Below are 22,801 nucleotides of genomic sequence, written 5' to 3' on the forward strand. Positions count from 1 at the left end.
GTCACCACCGAAGCTAGGAGGGAAGTGTGGGATGGCTTCTCTCTCAAACCTCCAGGGAAAACCAATGTCGTCAACTGTCTGCTGATTTCAGACTGTGCTCCCTGAATTGTGAGAAAATAAAGGTCTGATGTTTGAAGGCACCCCAGTTTTGGGTGCTTTGTTATGGCAGACCTTGGAATCTAATACAGAGTAGAAGATTCCAATGCAGGAGACACTGTGGAATTAGAACAGATAGGATTTGGGAATGGGTTAGACATAGGGCCTGAAGGCTAAGAACGCATCAGCAACCACCGTCAGGACTCCAGCTCAGGGAGTTTCACTACAAGTAGGCTCAGTGAGGGATGGAGACTGCTTGCTCCAGTACTTGATACACGAAGTAAGTGCTTTATATGGTTAGGCTTTGTGTCCCCACCCAAATCTCATCTTGAATTGTAATCCCCAGAATCCCCACGTGTCAAGGGAGAGACCAGGTGGAGGTAGTTGAACAATGGGGTTTCTCCCATGCTGTTCTCGTGATAGTGAGTTCTCACGAGATCTGATGGTTTTCTAACGGCCTGTTCCCTGCTTCACTCGGCATTTCTCCTTCCTGCTGCCTTGTGAAAAAGGTGCTTGCTTATCCTTCGCCTTCTGCCGTGATTGTAAACTTCATGAGGCTTCCCCAGCCATGATGAACTGTGAGTCATATTAAATCCCTTTCCTTTATAAATTTTCCAGTCTCGGGCAGTTTGGTTTTTTGTTTTTTATTTTTTGAGACAGAGTCTCAGTGGAGACTGCAGGCTGGAGAGTGCAGTGGCATGATTTTGGCTTACTGCAACCTCTGCCTCTCAGGTTCAAGCGATTCTCCGGCCTCAACCTCCTGAGTAGCTGGGAATACAGGTGTGCGCCACAAAGTCCCACTAATTTTGTATTTTCAGTAAAGGCAGGATTTCGCCATGTTGGCCAGGCTGGTCTTAAACTCCTGACCTCAAGTGATCCACCTACCTCAGCCTCCCAAAGTGCTGGGATTACAGGCGTGAGCCACTGTGTCCACCCTCGGGCAGTTCTTTATGGCAGTATGAAAACGGACTAATACAAACGTGTTAGCTCAGCTATCATCTTTGGGGTTGGAATGATGGACATTCATGTGGATGTTCCTCAGGGTGGGTCTATGTGGAACACAAAGGCAGTCTGCCCAGCACAGAGTTTGTTCAAAATGGTAACAGTAGGAAATCTGCCGCTCCTGTGTCTGACTGCGGGGGTTTGGAGAAGAAAACTAGGCACCACGGATGATGTTAGTGTGTTGGGCTTCAGAGTTCATTTCTCCCTGTCACTAAAGGCCACATCCTGATCCTCCAGCCCTGATCATAAGACAGACTGTAGCATCGCAGAATGGGCACTGACCTGCAGGTGCTCCTCCTTCCACCCCATAGGGGATGCCCCCTCCCCAGCAGCCTGCCAAGTGTCCCCAGCCTCTAACTCTCTTGAGGCTCTTGCCTAGGGTCCCCAAGATCAGTGTGTCTTGTGCTTCAGTTGGTCCTTTAGACCAGCCACGAAGTAACAGGCTTCTCTGCCCTCCCTTTTCTCAGGTCTGGAGACTCAAAGGGTCTGGCCTGGGGGTTAACAAGCCTATTTATGCCCATCACTGGAACCAGCTTGATATGGTTTGGTTGTGTCCCCACCCAAATCTCATCTTGAATGGTAGCTCCCATAATCCCCACGTATTGTGGGAGGGACCCCACAGAAGGTAGTTGAATCATGGGGGTGGGTTTTCCCGTGCTGTTCTCATGATAGTGAATACGTCTCCCAAGATCTGATGATTTTATAAAGGGGAGTTCCTTGCACACCCTCTCTTACCTGCCGCCATGTAATACATGCCTTTGCTCCTCCTTCGCCTTCTGCCATAATTGTGAGGCCTTCTCAGCCGTGTGTAACTATGAGTCCATTAAACCCAGTCTCGGGTATTTCTTCATAGCAGTATGAAAATGGACTACTACACAGCTCAACAGGCACATGGCAGGGTCTGCTTGGTATAATCTTAACACACAACACTTCAAGAGGGTGGGAACACAGAAAACTGCAAGTTTGTGTTGTTCGAGTAACAACTGGTTTGGCCAGAGCCTCTTCTTGTAAACCCTTCTTAACAATTAGATTCACTCCATATATGGATTTGGAAGTAATTAACCTGCACTTCTTTAAAATATGTTAAAATTCACATTTTCAGGAGTACAGTAACTAGCTTAGGTTAGTGAGATAACACTGAGATTTGAATCATATCTAGGTACCCACAATGGCTAAGTCTAATCATTTCTTGGTTATTATCCTGATTTTCTCTTCTTTGTCAATGTATAATATCACAAAAGAGCAAAGGTCAGCACTGAGCAATTCAGACTTGTGCCAAGCTGTCTGAAGGGAAAGAATTCTCGTGTCTGACTTTGAATAGCACCATTATTAACCAATATTACTGTTTATGGAATTGTTATTATAAAGTCTACCTACTCTGGAAATGTCCTTGCCAATCAGGTGCTAAGTGTAGCCTTTATCATCTGGTGGGAAGTTGCAGGCCAGCTCTGTCTTACACACTCCCGGAGAATGGGAGGGGCATGGATGAGGCCCGAAGAACCCCAACCATTTCAGTGGAGATGCTGGTGGCCTAACGTGGTGAACATCCCCCTGCCCTGAGAACAGGCTCTACTACTTGTACATGGTTCTAACTGTGAAGGCCCTGGGCTTTTTAAAAACTTTTGTTTTTCAGACAGAGTCTCGCTCTGTCACCCAGGCTGGAGTACAGTAGCACAGTCTCCTCTTACAGCAGCCTCTGCCTCCCAGGTTCAAGGAATTCTCCTGCCTCAGCCTCCCAAACAGCTGGGATTACAGGCACCCACCATCACACCCAGCTAATTTTTGTATTTTTAGGAGAGATGGGGTTTCACCATGTTAGCCAGGCTGGTCTCAAACTCCTGACCTCAAGTGATCCACCCACCTCAGCCTTCCAAAGTGCTGGGATTACAGGCTTGAGCCACCACGCCCAGCCTTAAAAACTAATTTTTAAAGCTATTCATTTATTTATTGGACTAGATCTCACACACACGCGCACACACACACAATTCATAAGGTATGCAGTGAACGGGTATATAGTAAAAATTGTGTCCCTCCCACCCAGTTACTCAGTCACCTTCACCAGAGGCCACCACTGTTATCGACAGTTATTTTAGTTTTGAAGAGAGCTAAGGAACTCAGACCTAAAATGGAATTAGGGAAGCTATTTAACCTCATCTATAGAGACAGAGCCTGGAGTCAGGCAGACTGCATTCAAAACAAGGCTTTGCCGCTTCCTGATGTAGAGCCTGGCTGACAGGCTTTATCTCACAGGGCTGTTGAGATAATGAAATGAGCCAACCGCTGCAAAGTGCTTAGCCCAGGCCCCGCACATTTCTACCTTCAATACATGTCAGCTGTTATTAGCTACTGGGTAGTGGAGCTGGTGGAGGAAGGTAGGAGGGAAGGGTGGCGCATAGTTAATCCTTTCTGTGGAAAGCCCTAAGCCCTCATTATCCCAAGGGTAGGAATCCCTACGAGTCTGTTAGAAATGCATGGTCTCAGGCCCCTCCCCAGACTCACTGAATCTTGAAAAGCTCCCCAGAAGAGAAGCACTGTCCTGTATGAACCTGGAGTCCCTGAGGGCCAGGCTGTGGCATCCCTGCCCCAGGGGAGATGGTGCTACTGTCTCTTCATTGCAGACATGAGCCCTTAGACTTTGCATGATGAAAGCTCATGACAAATGCTACCTGCCCCCGACCCACCAGCTTCCTATTCCACATAAGATCGCCTAAGCCCAATAACCTGTGACCTCACAGATGAATGGAATGTGTCCTCTTTCGTCCTGTATCTCCGCGGTAACCTGAGAGATGGCCTGGAGGCAGGGTGGCATGTTGTTTTTAAAGTGATACAAGAGACACGGTGGAGACTGTCCAATGAGTGGCATGGCTGCCAGGATGCCAACTGGGACACTAAAGCCCTGGCAGTGGGGGCTGCCCAGCAGGGCTGGCCACTGGAAATAAGGTCTGCAAGGGTTGAGGGCTGAGAGGCTGGAGGGGCTCGTGGGTGACCAGTGCTGCTGTTTGCCACTTGTTCTAAACCAGCAGACCATGGCTAAGAACACTGCCATACAGGAAGCAGCCCTTCCTCTAGGACAGGATCACACGTGGCGGTGGGGAAGGCATGTCATTAGACATCGTCCAAACCCACAGAATGGGCGCCACCGAAGGGAACCCTCATGTAAATCATGGACTTTGGGTGATGGTGATGTGTCAATGTAGGTTTACCGACTGTAACAAATGCAGTCTCTGAGGCGGTGTAGATAGTGGGGGAGGCTGTGCATTTGTGGGGGCAGGATATATATGGGAAATCTCTGTGCTTCCTGCTCAATGTCTCTGTGAACCTAGAAGTGCTCTAAAAAATAGTCTATTAAAGAGAAAAAGATTTATATATAATATATGAATTACATATAAACTATATGTAGTGTGTATATATACATATAAACTATTATAAAATTATAAATTACATATAAACTATACGTGTGTGTGTGTGTGTGTGTGTGTGTGTATATAGTTTGTCATTGGATCAACTGTAAAACAGGAAAGAAAACCAACATTGAGGCCCAGGGCAATAGTTTTTAAAACAATTACAGTAGAGCTGGGTACATGCAGTCCCTGCTACAGGGGAGGCTGAGGTGGGAGGATTCCTTGAGCTCAGGAGCTTCCAGGCTGCAGTGAGCTATGATCACACCACTGCACTGCAGCCTGGGTGACAAAACGAGATCCCATCTCTAAAATATATAAAAATCACAATGACAACAGAAATCACTTAGAGCTGGACTATCTAACCTGGGAACCTTGAGCCACATGTGGTTAGTGAAGCTTGAAATATGCGTAGTTTGAAGGAGGAACTGAATTTTTAATTTAATGTGCATTTAAATTTAAAAGCTGATACATGTGATATTGTTAAGAAAAAATTTTAATAGGTTTGGAACAATTTGGATATGTGAATCTACCCTTCCAACTTAATTTCATGAACTCTAAATACAGATTAAGTATCTCCAAAGAATAATTAGCATCCAAATTGAGATATGCTATGAGTGGAAAATATACACCAGAGTTTGAAGACTTAATACAAAAAAAAGTAAAATGTCTCATTAATTTTTACATTGTTTACATATTGAAATATTTGGTTACACTGAGTTAGCAAAATATTAAAGTTCACTTCACCTGTATCTTTGAAGTTTTAAAAAATCTGGCTTCCCAAAAAGTAAAAGACATAAGTATATTACCATCATACACTGCTGGTAGGAATGTAAAATGGCATAGCTGCTTTGAAAACCAGTATGATGATTCCTCAAAAGGTTACACATAGAGTTACCCAGCAATTCCACTCTTAGGTATTTACCCAAGATAATTGAAAACATATGCCCACAAAAAGTTCTCATACATAAATATTCATAGCAGCATTATTCGTAATGGCCACACAGTGGAAACCACCCAAATGTCCATTAACTGATACGTGACTCAACCCAAACCTGGTATACCCATACAATGGAATGTTACTCGGCCATAAAAAGGAGTGAAGTATTGATAGATGCTCCCATATGGGTGACCCTTGGAAACATTACACTAAGTGAAAGAAGCCAGACACACAAAAGCCACCTACTGTATGATTACATTTATACAAAATGTCCAGAATGGGCAAATCTATTCAAGACAGAAAGTATATTAGGATTTTGCCAGGGGCTAGGGGAAGAGGGGGAGAGGAAGTGACTGTTAATAGGTATGGGTTTCTTTCGGGTATAATGAAAGTGTTCTGAAATTAAATAGTGGTAATGGTTGTACAATTTGTGATTGTACTTACAAAAAATTACATATTTGGCTTGCATTAAATTTCTATTGGACAGCACTAATTTTAATGAGATAACTATTTTCTTTCCCAACTGTCATTAGTGATGGTATAGAATGTAGCCAAAGCTAATCAACGTGGGGTGATTTTAGCCCCATCCCCACCCCATGGGACATATGGCAATGTCTGGAGATATTTTTGATAGCCACAACTGGGGTGGGGGTGAGGGGAAGAGATTGCTACTGGCCAGGGATGCTGCTAAACATCCTACAACCCACAGGCAGCTGTCCAGAACAAAGAATTATCTGGCCCACAATATCAGTAGTGTGCAGATTGAGAAACCCTGCCCTAAAGGCTGCTCAGAGGATCCCTGCCCCAGCTACAACCTCCCTCCTTTGCTCCATCTCTGCTGCTTTGACTTTCCAGGGGTCTAATTCAGGGTGTGGCCTTCTCAGAAGACTTTCTCCTGGAGTCCACCCCATCACAGTCCTCAGGCCAGGAGCTCCTAGTGATTCTGTAGACTTGGAAACTTCCTGAGCAGAGTCCTGAAAGGGCCTAGGGATTCTACAGTTGATTGGCTGTGGAGTCTCTGATTCAGGCCTTTCCCTCCGAGACTTCCTGAGTCCCCAGGTGTGATGCTTACACTCAGTGAAGCTAGCTTCATGCCAGATAGATTGCCATTTTTCTTGTTTTCTCTTGCACATCAGATTTTCTAAGCCAAAGACAACTGAAATTTGCAAAGTCTGTGTGAGGAATGGGCTGCTTCTCCGACACCTGAAGTAAAAACCCAACCAAGGATATCCAGACTTGCCTTCAAGCATGTTATTTTCAAATTACCTACTCTGTCTGTTTCTGATGGCTGCTGTAACAAATTGCCACAAATTTAGTGGCTCAGAACAACATAGATTTATTACTTTGCAGTTTGGGAGGTCAGAAGTCCAGCATGAATCTCACTGGGCTACAATTAAGGTGTCAGCAGAGCCATGTCCTTCTGGAGGCTCCAGGGGAGTGACATGGTTTGGCTGTGTCCCCACCCAAACATCATCTTGAATTGTAACTCCCACAGTTCCCACATGCCATGGGAGGGACCCAGTGGGAGGTGACTGAATTATAGGGGCAGTTCTTTCCTGCACCGTTCTCATGATAGTGAATGAGTCTCACAAGATCTAATGGTTTTAAAAACAGCGGTTACCCTGCAGAAGCACTCTCTTTGCCTGCCGCCATCCATGTAAGACATGACTTGCTCCTCCTTGCCTTCCACCATGATGGTGAGGCCTGCTCAGCCATGTGGAACTATATGTCCATTAAACCTCTTTTCTTCCCAGTCTTGGGTATATCTTTATCAGTGCATGAAAACTAACACAGGGAGAGAATCCCCTCTGTCCAGCTTCTGGAGATGGCCTGCATCTCTTAGTACATGGTCCTTTCTTGACCTTCAAAGCCAGCACAGTAGCATCTTCAAATCCTTCTCTGACTGATGCTCCTGTCTCCCTCTTCCACTTATAAGGACCCTTGGGACCAAGTGGGACCACCTGGGTTAAAGCTAATCTCCCCATGTCAGTGCTGATAACCTTAATCACATCTGCAATGTCCCTTTTGCCATATTCACTTTGGTAACATATTCACAGGTTTGGAGAATCAGGATGTGGATATATTTGGAGGGGATTATTCTGCATACCATACTGTTACATGGGCATGGGTAGTCTACTGCAGGGGGCAGGGTCCCTTAGGCACATTCTGCCGCCTTCATTCCATAGGGAAAAGACATAGGGTATTTTTGTTTTTCCAGAGTTGGAGAATTTGCCCAATCTGAGTTCTCAGGTAGTTAGATGCTGACTTTCCAGATCCTAATTCTCAGCAGTCCTATGCCCCATAAGGGCCAGTGAGAGATTTACTTTTCCACTTTTATATCTTTGAATAGCTTCAAATGAATTACTGTGATTCAGATTTTTTTTACGATTTGGGATTACAATGCTTCTGAAGTTGTCACACTCGCTGAGTTTAAATCTCCTGTAACAGGTAAACCTATCAGATCACATGACAATGTTTAACTTAACATGTATTGAGATCTATCAGATACTGTGTGTGCCCAAGAAAGCTCAGCATTGACCCACAAGGAATATGAAATCTAGCAGGGGAGACAAATAAGGATACTGCCAATCTAACCCCAGTGTGGTGCGCAGCAAAGGCTCTAAAGTCAGTAAAATAAAGAGCTATAGGACTACTGGGGAGGGCGTCAGGCAGGACTGGATGGTTATGCGAGGATGCTGAAATATTGAAAGGGTGATGAAATAAGCTGCATTGGAACACTGGGCCTTCAGGAATGGGCCAGAATCTTTTAAGGTTAAACCTAAAAAGGGATGTCCTCAGCGTCCTGGAGGACAGGAAGTTCAACCTTAATGGTCGGTGTTAGGAAATTGTCTTAAAGATTCCCCCCCCAGAAAGCAGACCCTGAGACAAGAATGCGGATGCAGTTAGTTTATTCAGGAGATGATCCCAGAAAACATGGGGAGAAAAGGGGAATACAAGATGGAAGCAAAAACCACCAGGAAATGGGACATGAATGAACAATTGTGGGCTGCTGTGGACAACAGGGGCCTGACAACATGGGGATCCTCTAAGGAATCGCGTGATGAATACCTTAGACTAACTCCACAGGAAGCTATGGAGTCTACCAACTCCCACCCCCACTGGTGAAGGACTTTCCTGACCTCTAGATCCACTTTCTGGTGTGGCCAAGCAACCTCCCAGCTCATGAAGTTCTCAGGCTGTGGGAGCTGTCAGGTGGTGGAAACTGCCTTCACCTACAGCTGCAGGGAACCTAGGTGGACGGAGTAGCTATAGGGCCAGGCGTTATCAGCACCTGCCTTAGAAGCAATTGAGTACTTTCAACAATCTGGATGTTGGGGCCAATCCATGGGGTTCTTTCACCTGAGTTATTCTGACTACACTCAGTCAGCATTCAGTCATCATCCTCACCTTCACCCGCTTCAATTTGTGTTGTGTTGATCTGATTTTCTTATGGAACTTGAGTTCCAGTTTTGTCACTTACAGATAGAAGTGGCCTGGGCATGTTAATTAACCTCTTTGAGCCTTGTGGGCCAGCTCACAGTTTTGTTACATGGACTACCAGAAATGCCAAATGTTGAGCATTAATACCGTACTTGGAACACACAAATATTCAATGAACAGTTATGAATTTGTGGATGATGACAACACTTCTGTTTCTCCCTACCATCAGTGCACACTTGTGACCTGGTATAGAAGTTAAGGTGATCTAAAAATGTACCTCCAAGGTGGTTTCATTTTCAGTCTTTTTAACTACAGAACTGACTGATGTGATTTGTGGCTTACTGCTTACTTTGGGTAAATAACAATTCCATTTCAGAAAAATGCCTTACTAAAGTGTCAATTGGTGTCATGCAATAAGCACAACATCAGCATCATCATTCATAAGAACCGAGAGCCTCCCAGTGAACAGGCTAACCTCTGGCGTAAATTAGGTACACATGGAAGCTATTTTAGACTACAGGGATGCCCTTTAGTAGTTCACTGTATTTGTGTACTAAATGGCTCCCAAATAACCTGGAGCTATGGATGTAATTTCTGAGGGTGAATTTACGTCTTAGCTCAGGCTGCTATCACAAAAGGCCATATACTGAGTGGTTTAAATAAGAGACATTTATTTCTTCTAGTTTTGGAAGTTGGGAAGTCCAAGATCTAGTTATGGAAGCTGGGAAGTCCAAGGTGTTGCTGATTGAGTTCTTGATGAGGGCTCTCTTCCTGACTTGCAGGTGGCTGCCTTCTTATTGTGTCCTCAGATGGCAGAAAGAATAGAGGAAGCAAGCTCTCTGGTGTCTCTCCTTACAAGGGTTCTAATCCCATCATGGGGCCCCAGCCTTATGACCTCATCTAAACATGATTACTTCCCACAGACTCCACCTGTTAATAGTATCACATTGGACGTTAGGACTTCGACTTGAAAATTTTTAGGGGTTACAAACATTAGTCCATAGCACCTTAGGATTACAGAGTGATGCTCCCCCGGGGGAATCTGGCAGCTCGTATAATACAGTCTTACCATATATGGTTCTAGAAATATAAGAAAGGAAATTTTATCCATATCTATTGGCTCAATTTTTTTTACACCACTCATTTTTAGAGCCCTTGGACTCTTGAGGGGCTCCTATCCAGCATCTAACTTTCAATATCTGTTCATAATCACACTATTCCCTCAGTGATCAAAGAAAAACATGCTCTTGCTGGCTTTTTGTCTCTTAGGGGATTTTTTAAAGCTGTGGTATTGTAATATACATACTATTTTTCCAGTAAAACAGAGTGGAGCTTATGTTGTGAAACATCTAGAAAGGGGGAACAGAGACATTGTTTTTAACACCATTAAATGTATTGTCAGTTACCTTAGGTAAGAGTGAAAGAAGTGACTTTGAGACTGACTCATTTAGGCTAGAATTGGCGTGAGGTATAAGGGCATTAAACTAAGGAAAAATGACCAGGGCTGTAGCTTTGGTTCTGCCAATAAACAAATGGTGTGACCACAGGCAAAGAGATCAGTCCTTCTCTCATGAACCTGTAAGTTTCTCAAGGGAAGAAACAACATATATATTGTTTTGTAAATTGTTTCCAAGCATTTAAAAAATATCCTTAAGTATTTTCAAAGCATGATTTTTAATGCCTGCATAGTCCAAAGAATATTGTACCATAATATATTTTACCATTCCTCCACTGTTAGATTGTTTCAGTGTTCATTATTGTGAACCATGCTACAATGACAAGACTCTTGTCCTGATGGCTCTATTTATACTTCTGATAATTTTATTAGGCTAATTACAGGGCCAAAATTTACATGTTAAAGGATAAGTAAATATCACCAATTTGACATCCAGAAGGGTTGTACTAATTTGCACTCTTGCCAGCAGTGCAAGAGAAAAGTGTGTTTCCACACAGTCTTATTAGCATGAAGTATTATCACTTTAAGAACAATCTTTGAAAATTGAGAAAGGAAGGAAAGGAGAAAGGGAGAAAGGAATGGAGTTGATAAGTTTATGATGAATTTCATGAACTGCATATTTGATGTCTTTGTTCTTTTTTTTTTTTTTTTTTTTTTTTTGAGACAGAGTTTCACTCCTGTCACCCAGGCTGGTGGAGCGTAATGGTGCGATCTCAGCTCACTGCAACCTCTGCCTCCCTGGTTCAAGCGATTCTCCTGCCTCAGCCTCCCACATAGCTGGGATTACAGACATGCACCACCACACCCAGCTAATTTTGTATTTTTAGTAGAGACGGGGTTTCTCCATGTCGGTCAGGTTGGTCTCGAACTCCCCACCTCAGGTGATTCGCTCACCTTGGCCTCTGAAAGTGCTGGGATTACAGGCATGACCCACCACGCCCGGCCCTGTTCATTTTTTATTGAGCTACTCATCTTATATCACTTTCTTTGTACATCACAAGTGCTTTTCTAAGTTTTTATTTGTTTTTAATATCAGTTTATGGTGGGGGTTTTTGTGCAAAATTCTTACATCATCAGATTTCTTTCTTTTTTTCCTTTTATGCTTAGAAAGACATTCCTCACCTTGAAAGCCACAGTGTCTTCCACTTTTTTTGATATTTATTTTGGCAGCTGATGTAAAATTAGGGATTCACAGGACCTCAGGGCCTTGGAAATTTACAGATCTCCATGTTTGACCCCTTCAGTTTACACTGAGCAAAGAGGCCCAAAGAGAGGAAAGGAAATTACCCAAGGATCTACAGTTGGTTAATGGCAGAACTAGAACTAAAATCAAGGATTTCTAGCTCCTGGTTTATGTCTTCCTTTTAAAAAAAAAAATTAAAAAATAGTTTTCAATAATACCAGTAAACATAATTTCCTTAAACATTTAAAAACATCATTAACCACCTCTCCAAATGTCAGGTTCCTTGCTTCCCTCTCCAGAGTCAATCCTATCATTTGAATGTGTTCTTCCAGACCTAAAAAATAATTTTATGTGTTTATGTATGTACAAACCACATATATACTACCATGGAATGGTTGGAGGGCATAAATTGTATCATTATCGTATGTATTATTCTTCAATGTACCTTTCTAATTCTATGTTGTTTTGAAGCGTCCATCATTTGAGCAGGCCACATTTTATTTAGCCAGTTACCCATGAACATTTTCTTAGAAACGTTTCCTTAGAAACAATTCTACAACACACACGTCACATGCTTCCTTGGGTCTTCATGCAAGCTTCTCTCAGTTGATATTGAGAAGTGAAACTGCTGCATCATGGCTAATGTCCTTTTCTGTTTTAAGAGATTTTAAGAGATGTTTTACGAGATTTTGCCAAATTACTCTTACTGGCAATGTAACCATTTCCTCATAATATCAGCTTGATATTGTACTTTTAATTTTTTTATCTCATGAAAGATGTTATAGCTTTAAAATTTGTATTTTCCTAATTACTCATAAGGTTGAGCATCTTCTTGCATATTTGTTGACCATTTATCTCTTCCATAAACTTTGTATATATTTACCTTTTAAAAATAATTGTTACGGGTGTTTTATCTATTTGATTTTTATGCACCCTGGAAATTAATCTTTGTCTATTACAATGTCCTATATACAAAGTATATCACTTTAATTTTCTTTGTGGTATTTTTGTTCTATAGAAAAATTTTAATTTGATGTAATCAGAATTATTGATATTTCTCTTTTTTTCTGTTCTTTTTTTTCTTTCTTTCTTTTTTGAGATGGAGTCTCGCTCTGTCACCCAGGCTGGAATGCAGTGATGCAACCTCTGCCTCACGGATTCAAGCAATTCTTCTGCCTCAGCCTCCTGAGTAGCTGGGACTACAGGCGTGCACCACCACGCCCAGCTAATTTTTGTATTTTTAGTAGAGATGGGGTTTCACCATATTGGCCAGGCTGGTCTCAAACTCCTGACCTCATGATCCACCCGCCTCGGCCTCCCAAAGTGCTGGTATTACAGGCGTGAGCCACTGTACCAGGCCTATTCTTCTTGTCCCAAGAAGATCTTATATCTCTCAAGATCAAGAAAATCATTTTGAAAATTTTTTTCAGTACTTCATAGTTTTTTTAAATTTTAACTCGGAGATCAAATAACCTCAGAGTTTATTTGGGATCCATCGTAAGGTAGTGGCATCTTTTCCATATGGTGGCTAATTGTGTCAGCATTGAAGCACTTGTCTCTTCCCTACAAGTTGAAAGACTATTTCTATCCATAAACCAAATTCCAGTATTGGATTCTGTACTCTTTCCTCAGTTTGGTTTATCTACTTATTTACGGCCACTCCCACACTATCTTATGACCACAGCTTTATCATTTGTCTTGATATATGATTGGTTAGTTCAATGCTTTGTCCATCTCCTTTCAGAGATGCAAGTTCATCTTCTATCATAGCCAAAGAAGACCAACAAAGACCAACAGAGGCCATGTGTCTGGTATTCAGCTCCAACAGCAGGCAGTAGATTTGTTACAGAGACTAAAACCCACCTTATTGCCAAGTGACCCTCCTCTCACCAGCCTCCCCTGTTGCCACCCAAATTCCTGCCACTGAACTACTCCTCAAAATAAAACACAGCTGTAAAATGCACACCTGTTTTGGATTAGTTACAATAAATCAGGATCCGTATTTATTTCAGTTCCCCAGACAGGTGAAGAACAAGCTGCGTTTATAGCAAGCCAACTAGAAAGCAGAAGAAAATTCCAATCATCAGTTTTTGTTTTTCCTCTTAGGGCAAAGGAGGTTACACTTCAGGAGTCGAAACTTGTTGTTTCCAAACTGCTGTGAGTCTTGACAGAAATGCTTCTAAAAGTTGTAGCATTCACTCTAGATCCATCTCACTGAGCCCATCGTTTTCAAACTAATGCCCAAGAGAATCCTCAGACAGCATATTAAAAATGCAGGTTCAGGCCAGCCACGGTGGCTCATACCTATAATCCCAGCACTTTGGGAGGCCGAAGCAGGCAGATCACCTGAGGTCAAGAGTTCGAGACCAGCCTGACCAACATGACGAAACCCTGTCTCTACTACAAAAAAAAAAAAAAAAATAGCTGGGCGTGGTGGTGGGCCCCTGCAGTCCCAGCTGCTTGGAAGGCTGAGGCAAGAGAATCACTTGAACCTCGGAGGTGGAGGTTGCAGTGAGCCGAGATTGTGCCACTGCACTCCAGCCTGGGTGACAGGGCAAGACTCTGCCTCAAAATTAATAAAAATGCAGGTTCAGCAAGTCTGGGGTAAAACTTAGGGACCTGTGTTGTTTTTTATTTAAAGACCCACCTCGGCCGGGCGCGGTGGCTCAAGCCTGTAATCCCAGCACTTTGGGAGGCCGAGGCGGGCGGATCACGAGGTCAGGAGATCGAGACCATCCTGGCTAACATGGTGAAACCCCGTCTCTACTAAAAATACAAAAAAACTAGCCGGGCGTGGTGGCGGGCGCCTGTAGTCCCAGCTACTCGGAGGCTGAGGCAGGAGAATGGCCTGAACCTGGGAGGCGGAGCTTGCAGTGAGCCGAGAACGCGCCACTGCACTCCAGCCTGGGTGACACAGCGCGAGACTCCGTCTCAAAAAAAAAAAAAAAAAGACCCACCTCATCAGGTGATTCCAATGCGAATCATCTAGGCCCTCGCTTTAAGACACTGCCCTGGGGACTCCAGGCAGAGCAGAACCACCTGAACACGAGGCATCCAAATCCTTAGTGCAGGCTGTTTGCCGTGACATGTTTCTGTAATGAGTTAGCTCTGTGAGATCAGTCTACAGGGGAATGATGTCAGTATAACCAACATGCTGCATTGGTTCATATGCAGTTTTTCTTTAGCAAAGGGAACCAGAATAGCTGGAATAAATCACAGAAATTTGAGCAGGAAAACAAGCCTTTAACTCAGCTTTTGCATTGGCAGCAGGGGCCCTGTTGTATTTTAACAGACTTCAAATGCAGCCTGCCCTCAGCGGTCCTCTCTCCTAAGAAGCACACTCCAGGCCTGTGTGCCTACGGTCAGATTGAGCGGCACCCCCAGGCTCACCTTAACAGCATCTTTGCTGTCTCAGAGATCCACTTCTGTCTTTGAGGTCTCAGAACCCTCAAGCTGGCTCTATCTGAAAGACCTCCAGCATCTCCGCTCTATTGTGTGTTTTTAATATCTGCCATGGTGACCTGCAGCCAGCCTGGGCCACCTCCCTGGGTAGTCCAAGTGAGCTTCCGGGCACATTTTTAATTTTGTTAGTCTCTGGTTTCAAAATGGTCTGTTTCCTAAGTGACCTCTTGGGGATACTAATTTTCCCCAAAGCCCTTATACTTTAAGTGTGTGATTTTTCAGAACGTGAGGTGTTTCTGGGATGCATATATGGCACTAGGGCAGGAACGCCTTATGTGAAGAATATCCATTGCCTCTGTTTGAAAAGCGATATTGAATAACCTGATGCTGTGTTCCTTGGCTAAGATTGTGGGAAACCAGGGGCAAGGACTCCAGAATCCCCAAGAAAGTACATCACAAGCTGTATAGCCTTTAGCTCTCTGCAGCCCTACTCTGTGCAGGCGGAACTTGGAACCCCCAGGAGTTAGCTCCGTGTGGGCTCCAGGACTCTCAACCATGGCTGTGCCTCGGTCGCCCAGGGTCAGCCGGAGCTTCCATATAAGAGCACATGCACCTGAGCTCTAACCTAGATCTGTTGAAATAAGGACCTCCAGGATGGGGCTTGCGCATCTGTATGCAGTCAGCCCTCTGTATCCATGGGTTTTACATTTGTGGATTCAACCAATCATGGACCCAAGAGATTTGGGGGAAAATTGCATCTTTACTGAACATGTACGGACTTTTAAAATTGTTATTCTCGGCCGGGCGCGGTGGCTCAAGCCTGTAATCCCAGCACTTTGGGAGGCCGAGACGGGCGGATCACGAGATCAGGAGATCGAGACCATCCTGGCTAACACAGTGAAACCCCGTCTCTACTAAAAAATACAAAAAACTAGCCGGGTGAGGTGGCGGGCGCCTGTAGTCCCAGCTACTCGGGAGGCTGAGGCAGGAGAATGGTGTGAACCCGGGAGACGGAGCTTGCAGTGAGCCGAGATCCGGCCACTGCACTCCAGCCTGGGCGACAGAGCGAGACTCCGTCTCCAGAAAAAAAAAAAATAATAATAATAAATAAATAAATAAATAAAATTGTTATTCTCAATGATAGAGTATAACAACTACTCATGTAGCATTTACATTGTATTAGGTGTTATAAGTAATTAGAGATGATTTGAAGTGAACGGGAGGATGTAAGTTATTTGCAAATACTATACCATTTTATATCAGGGACTTGAGCATCCTCAGCTTTTGCTATCTGAGGGGGATCCTGGAACCAATCCCCCACAGATACCAAGGGACAACTCTATTTTGCAGTTACAGGCCAGGCACAGTGGCTCACACCTGTAATCCCAGCACTTTGGTAGGCAAAGGCAAGAGAATCACTTGGGCCCAGGAGTTCGAGACCCTCCTGGGCAACATGGCAAAACCCCATCTTTACTAGAAATAGAAAAATTAGCCAGGTGTAGTGGCACGTGCCTGTAGTCTCAGCTACTCGTGAGCCTGAGGTGGGAGAATCACCTGAGGTCCAGGCTGTAGTAAGCAGTACGCGGGCCACTGCACTTCAACCTGGGTGACAGAGGCCCTGTCTTGGGGGAAAAAAACAGTTTCCATATGATTGTGTAGCTCAACTAAGGCTCTCAACCTTGGAAGTATAGAGAATAACCTGGGAGCTTTTAGAGCTTCCAAGGCCCACACTGCAGACCAAATCACGACAGAATGTCTGAGAGAGGGTCAGACCCAGGCAGCTGATGTTCTAAAGCTCCCAGGTGATTCCACACATAGCTAGGGTTGAGGGCTCAGCTTTGGGTCTTTTCTCATGTGAGAAGGATCCTATGCTCTGTAGACTGTGGCTACTGCAACTTCAGTGTGTGTATGAATCTCCTAGGAGTCTGGTTCAGAATGCAGAAGGACTGGAACAGGGCTTCCAAGCCTGCACTTCTAACCAGCTGGTCCGTGGACCACACCAAGAGTCACAAAACTGCAGGTACTAATGACTCTTCATTTATTACTTAGCCCTGACAGAGGATAATAACTGTAGTGAGCCAGGACATTAAACGGCAGGCGGATAGTTAATGGTATTTGGCAGAAGTGGCACAGCAGGCTTTGTGATTAAAAAGAAAACAAATGTTTGTTTTCCTTCCTGGGTCAGCTAAGGAATGGTACTGACAAGAGGTGTGCTGGCCACACTCTAAGAGATAAGTGATTAGAAACCTCCGCCCTTCCAGCCGGGCACAGTGGCTCACACCTGTAATCCCAGCACTTTGGGAGGCCGAGTTGGGCAGATCACAAAGTCAGGAGATGAGATCAAGACCATCTGGGCTAACATGGTGAAACCCTGTCTCTACTAAAATTACAAAAAATTAGCTGGGTGTGGTGGCGGGTGCCTGTAATCCCAGCTACTCGGGAGGCTGAGGGAGGAGAATCAATTGAACCTAGGAGGCGGAGGTTGCAGTGAGCCGAGATCGCGCCATTGCACTCCAGCCTGGGTGACAGAGCAACACTCCATCGGGGAAAAAAAATAAAAACAAACAACAAAAAAAACCTCTGCCCTTCCCATCATCAGCTGAGATCTGGAGTCATTGTTTTAATAGTTGTTATTTTAGGAGAACACAATTGAGTATGCAAATGAACTCAAGATCTCAGGTTGTTTGTAGAATGGAGCACTGTATTACAAGATGGTTTAGATCAGCTGCTCGTATTTTTCTATACCCTAAAAACATTTACTAGAGCCCTGCGATGTACCCTGCCTGTTACTGGATGGCCGTGCAGATTTTCAGGCTGCTGCTTACTCTGTACCGCCTGCCTAGCAACTAGCCTGAACTTAGATTAACATGAAGTTTCATACCACATCAGCTCAAATCTGCTTAGCATAGAAGTACATTTTCTCCTGTTACTTAAAACACAACTGGGAATTAGTGAGCTATGGTGGCAGTTTGCCACCTTTGAAGGCATGAACTTTCAAGGTGTGAATACATACATCATTTAGTAGGAACTACTGGACTTGCACATCAAGGCCTCTGTCTCTAGGTCTCTCTCTCTCACCCCCAGCTTTCTGTTTAAATCAGTCAATCCTCATATTGTGAGCAAATCCAGGAAAGATGGCACATCTAGACTTGCTCATTCTTTCCAAATGGCACATAATAGTCCTATTGATTAACTAAATGCCTCTTAGAAACCAAAACACCCTTGGTTTCTTCAACCTTTAGTTCAGCTGGCTTTGATCATCTGTTCAGTCCCACAGGCTCATAGGCGCACCTCTTTCCTGGCTATACTCCCAGCTCTTGACTGTGAGGCTGATGTCGTCCTGGCCACTGGTAAAATCCCTGGCAAGAAAGTGACCAGAAGCTTTCCTCTGACCTCAAAGAGGAGATGAGACCCTGACATTTTTTCTTTTTTTGAGATAGAGTCTCGCTCTGTGGCCTAAGCTGGAGTGCAGTGGTGCAATATCAGCTCATTGCAACCTCTACCTCCCAGGTTCAAGCAATTCTCCTGCCTCAGCCTCCCGAGTAGCTGGGATTACAGGCAAGTGCCAACATGCCCGGCTAATTTTTGTATTTTTAGTAGACATGGGGTTTCACCATATTGGCCAGGCTGGTCTTGAACTCCTGGCTCAAGTGATTCACCCACCTCAGCCTCCCAAATTGCTGGGACTATAGGCATGAGCCACCACACGTGGCAAACCTTGAGAACTTACTGGGTGCCTGGCACTATGCTAAGTTCTCTTTTTGAACATAGGTACAAAGTCTTATCAATAATTGGTGCTAAAAAAATTGAACATCCAAAAGAAAAAAGAAAAAACCTTAACCTAAACCTCATGCTTTCTACAAAAATCAACTCAAAATGGATGATTGGCTTCAAATCTAAAACATAAAGCGATAGAACCTAGAGAAAGACCGTGGCAGAAAGAACATCTTCAGGATCTAGGGAAAGGCACAGAGTTTTAGACTTGACACCAAAAGCAAAATCCATAAAAGGAAAAATTGACCATTAGACCTCATCAACATGAAAAGCTTTTGCTTTGTGACAGCCCGTGTAAAGAAGATAAAAAGACAAACTACAGACTAGGAGAAAATATTTGGAAATATTTGGGAGGCCAAGGTGGGCAGATCACAAGGTCAGGAGTTTGAGACCAGCCTGGCCAACACAGTGAAACCCCATCTCTACTGAAAATACAAAAATTAGCCAGGCGTGGTGGCAGGCGTCTGTAATCCCAGTTACTCCAGAGGCTGAGGAAGGAGAATCGCTTGAACCCAGGAGGCGTAGGTTGCAATGAGCCAAGATCGTGCCACTGCACTCCAGTCTGGGTGACAGAGGTAGACTCCATCTCAAAAAAAAAAAAAAAAAAAAAAGTGTGTAAACCAACGAAGGACTATTCTCTAGAATGCATAGAGAAGTCTCAAAATTCAACCATAAAATAACAATCCAGTTAGGAAATGGATTTAACAGACATTTCACCAAAGAAAATATACATTTTAAATAAATACATTTTAAAATGTTCAAAATTGTTAACCATTAGGGAAATGCAAATTAAAAGCAACAATGGGATATCACCACACACACATCAGAAAGTCCAGAATAAAAAATAATGACAACACCAAATGCTGGTGAGGATGTGGAGAAACTGGGCCCTCGTACATTGCTGATGGGAATGTAAAAAAGGTACAGCATCTCTGGAAAACAGTTAGACAGTTTCATTACAAACTAAATATGCAAGCCCCATATGACCAAGCAATGACCGTCCTGGACATTGGTCCCATAGAAATGAAGACTTATGTTCACACAAAAGTCTGTACATAAATGTTTTAGCCATAAGAGCAAAAAACTGGAATCAGCCCAAATGTTCTTCAACCGGTGAAAGACTAAGCGAACTGCATGGAATACTACTCAGCAATAAGAAGGCATGAACTTTTGATACACACAAGTTGAATGAATCTCGGGGAATTCTGCTGAATAAAAAAAATCTCAAAAACTTATATACTGTATGATTCCATTTATGTAACATGTTTGAAATGGCAAAATTTTAGAATTGGAGGACAAAGTAGCGGTTGCCGGGGGCTACCGAACGGGGAGGGCAGGAAGCAGGTGTGTACAGCTATTAAGGGTAACACAAGGGATCTTTATGGTAATGGAATTGTTCCATATGTCGACTCTGGTAGTGGATGCAGGAACCTACGTAAGTGATAAATGTCTGTAGATCTTAATACACACAAGTACAACTGGGGAACTCCAAATTACATCAGTAGATTGTATCAATGTCAATATCCTGGTTATGACATTATACCATTGTTTTGTAAAATGTCACCATTGAGGGAACCTGGGCAAAGTGTACTGCCATCTCTCTGTATTATTTCTTACAACTGCATGTGAATGTACAATTATCTCAGTAAACATTTCAATTAAAAAACATGTAATAAAACCATTCGTAAATGGTATAGATCTGCTAATGAATTCTCTTAGAAATACTTAGTGTATTCTGTTGCTTTATGTTTAATCTTAAATTGAGCATTAGGGGAAATGCAGTATTTTTATATATATATATTTATTTATTTATTTATTTATTTATCAGATTTTTTTTTTTTCAGAGACAGCGTCTTGCTATGTTGCCCCAGCTGGTCTTGAACTCCTGGGCTCAAGCAGTCCGATTGCCTTGGCCTCCCACAGTTCTGGGATTACAGGCATGAGCCCCTGCACCTAGCCAGGAATGCAGTATTTTAATTGGAACTCTGCCAACACTTTTATCTAGAGGTGTGTTGCCATTTTTGTCTTCCATAAAACTTTTGTCCCAAGAAAGTCAGGATTACAAAGAATGAGGATGAGAATGTCATGGGTTGCTCTGAAAGGAGAAATTGTAGTTAGGGATGAGAAAAGCAACTCGAAGCACCTTACGGGATCTCAGTCTTAAAGCAGCAGGTAGGCTGAGCTAGAAACAAGGTGGGCAAAGGGATTCCAGACGGAAAGATGGACCATCCACTGCTGTTTTCCAGGTGAGGAAACGAGCTTATAGTCTTGCTTTGCCTTTCAGAGATAGAGGCAAAAGGCAGAAAGTCCTGAGTGCTAGGTGAATATGGTAAGATCTTCCTGGATCTAATTAGCAATTTTTCAGAGATAATGAAGCACTAATAAAGCAAAGTTGTAAATCACCAGCATTCACAAGGGAACCCAAGTGCAAGATTTGGATGGTGCTGGGCACAGCAGCTCACGCTTATAATCCCAGCACTTTGGGAGGCTGAGGCGGGCAGATCACAAGGTCAGGAGTTCGAGACCAGCCTGACCAACTTGGTGAAACCTTGTCCCTACTAAAAAAAAATACAAAAATCAGCCAGGCATGGTGGCACGCACCTGTAATCCCAGCTACTTAGGAGGCTGAGGCAGAAGAAACGCTTGAACCTGGGAGGTGGGGCTTGCAGTGAGCCGAGATCATGACACTGCACTCCAGGCTGGGCAACAGAGTGAGACTCCATCTCAAAAAAAAAAAAAAAGATTTGGATGGTTTAGAACGGGGGTCCCCAAACCCCGGGCCATGGACCAGTACTGCTCTGTGGCCTGTTAGAATCTGGGCCACACAGCAGGAGGTGAGCAGCAGAGCATGAACCCTATTGTGAATGGTGCATACAAGGGATCTAGGCTGTGTGTTCTTTATGAGAATCTAATGCCTGATGATCTGAGGTGGAACAGTTTCATCCTGAAACCATCCCCGCCGCGTTCTGGCTGTGGAAAAATTGTCTTCCACAAAACCAGTCCCTGATGCCAAAATGTTTGGGGACTGCTGGTTTGAAACAGCCCATTCCCAGGCCAAAAGAGTAACTAATAGGAAGCACATCCTATTAGCAGAGAGTTGGCCTCAGCATCTTTTATGTGAAGCCAACCAAAGAATGTGCTCAGGAAAATAAAGGCCATAAAGTGGTGGAGACGAGTGATCATTAGAATCACACCTAACTGGCTGGATGTGGTGGCTCACGCCTGTAATCCTAGCACTTTGGGAGGCCAAGGTGGGTGGATCACCTGAGGTTGGGAGTTCGAGACAAGCCTGAGCAACATGCAGAAACCCCATGTCCACTAAGAATACAAAATTAGCCAGGCATGGTGGCCCATGTCTGTAATCCCAGCTAATCAGGAGGCTGAGGCAAGAGAATCACTTGAATCCGGGAGGCAGAGGTAGTGGTGGGCTGAGATCGCCCTATTGCACTCCAGCCTGGGCGACAAGAGTGAAAGTCCGTCTCAAAAAAAAAAAAAAAAGAAAAATCACACCTAACTATACTTGGCATTTACTCTAATATTGTATAACTACTTATCCAGTCAATGATTGATTGCCTATTACATGGCAGGCATTACTCTAGGGACTTGGGTTATATCAGTGAACAGAATACACTGAACAAATTACCTTCCATCACAGAGCTCAATTCTGTGCTTAGTGCTGATTCCTGATCAGGAAGATTCTTCATTACCAGAGCCCAAGAACAGATTTCCTTACTGTACGCTTGTGATCCCATGACCCCAAACAGAAATGCAACTCCCTCTGGGGTGAAGCTGGGCAACTGTGCAGGAGCACAGACACAGCACTTCTGACTTCAGAGTGAGGATGATCTTACCCCAGTGTGGCTGCCGAGAAACTTAAGATGGGCAGACTGTCAGGCCTTTGCCTCTGACTTGGACAAGGAAAGTGAGCTCAAAACCAAGGTGAAGAGTTGGCAGTGTGACCCTTGAAGATGATTCAAGTTAGCCTGGGGTACCCTCTCTGTTTTCCACTCCCAAACTGGGATTAACTTTATAATCTTCCATAAATATAGAGACACTGGGGGCTTTCCAATATTAGCCTGGCTGGGTACTATTTCAAGACAAATAACAGC

General features: G+C 43.9%; 1 protein-coding gene and 1 long non-coding RNA gene across 7 annotated transcripts in view; one reads left to right on the forward strand and one right to left on the reverse strand.

The window, feature by feature from the left end:
• Positions 1-22,801, reverse strand: part of ALPK2 (alpha kinase 2) — a 146,799-nt gene that overhangs the window by 68,725 nt on the left and 55,273 nt on the right. The gene's annotated exons all lie outside the window — the stretch shown is intronic.
• LOC103879767 lies at positions 3,850-13,479 on the forward strand. The gene is made up of 2 exons (XR_640533.4): positions 3,850-4,038; positions 13,261-13,479. It is a non-coding gene; the product is annotated as an uncharacterized LOC103879767 (long non-coding RNA).

This window comes from Papio anubis, chromosome 19 (genome assembly GCF_008728515.1).
Source record: "Papio anubis isolate 15944 chromosome 19, Panubis1.0, whole genome shotgun sequence".
Lineage (NCBI taxonomy): Eukaryota > Metazoa > Chordata > Mammalia > Primates > Cercopithecidae > Papio > Papio anubis.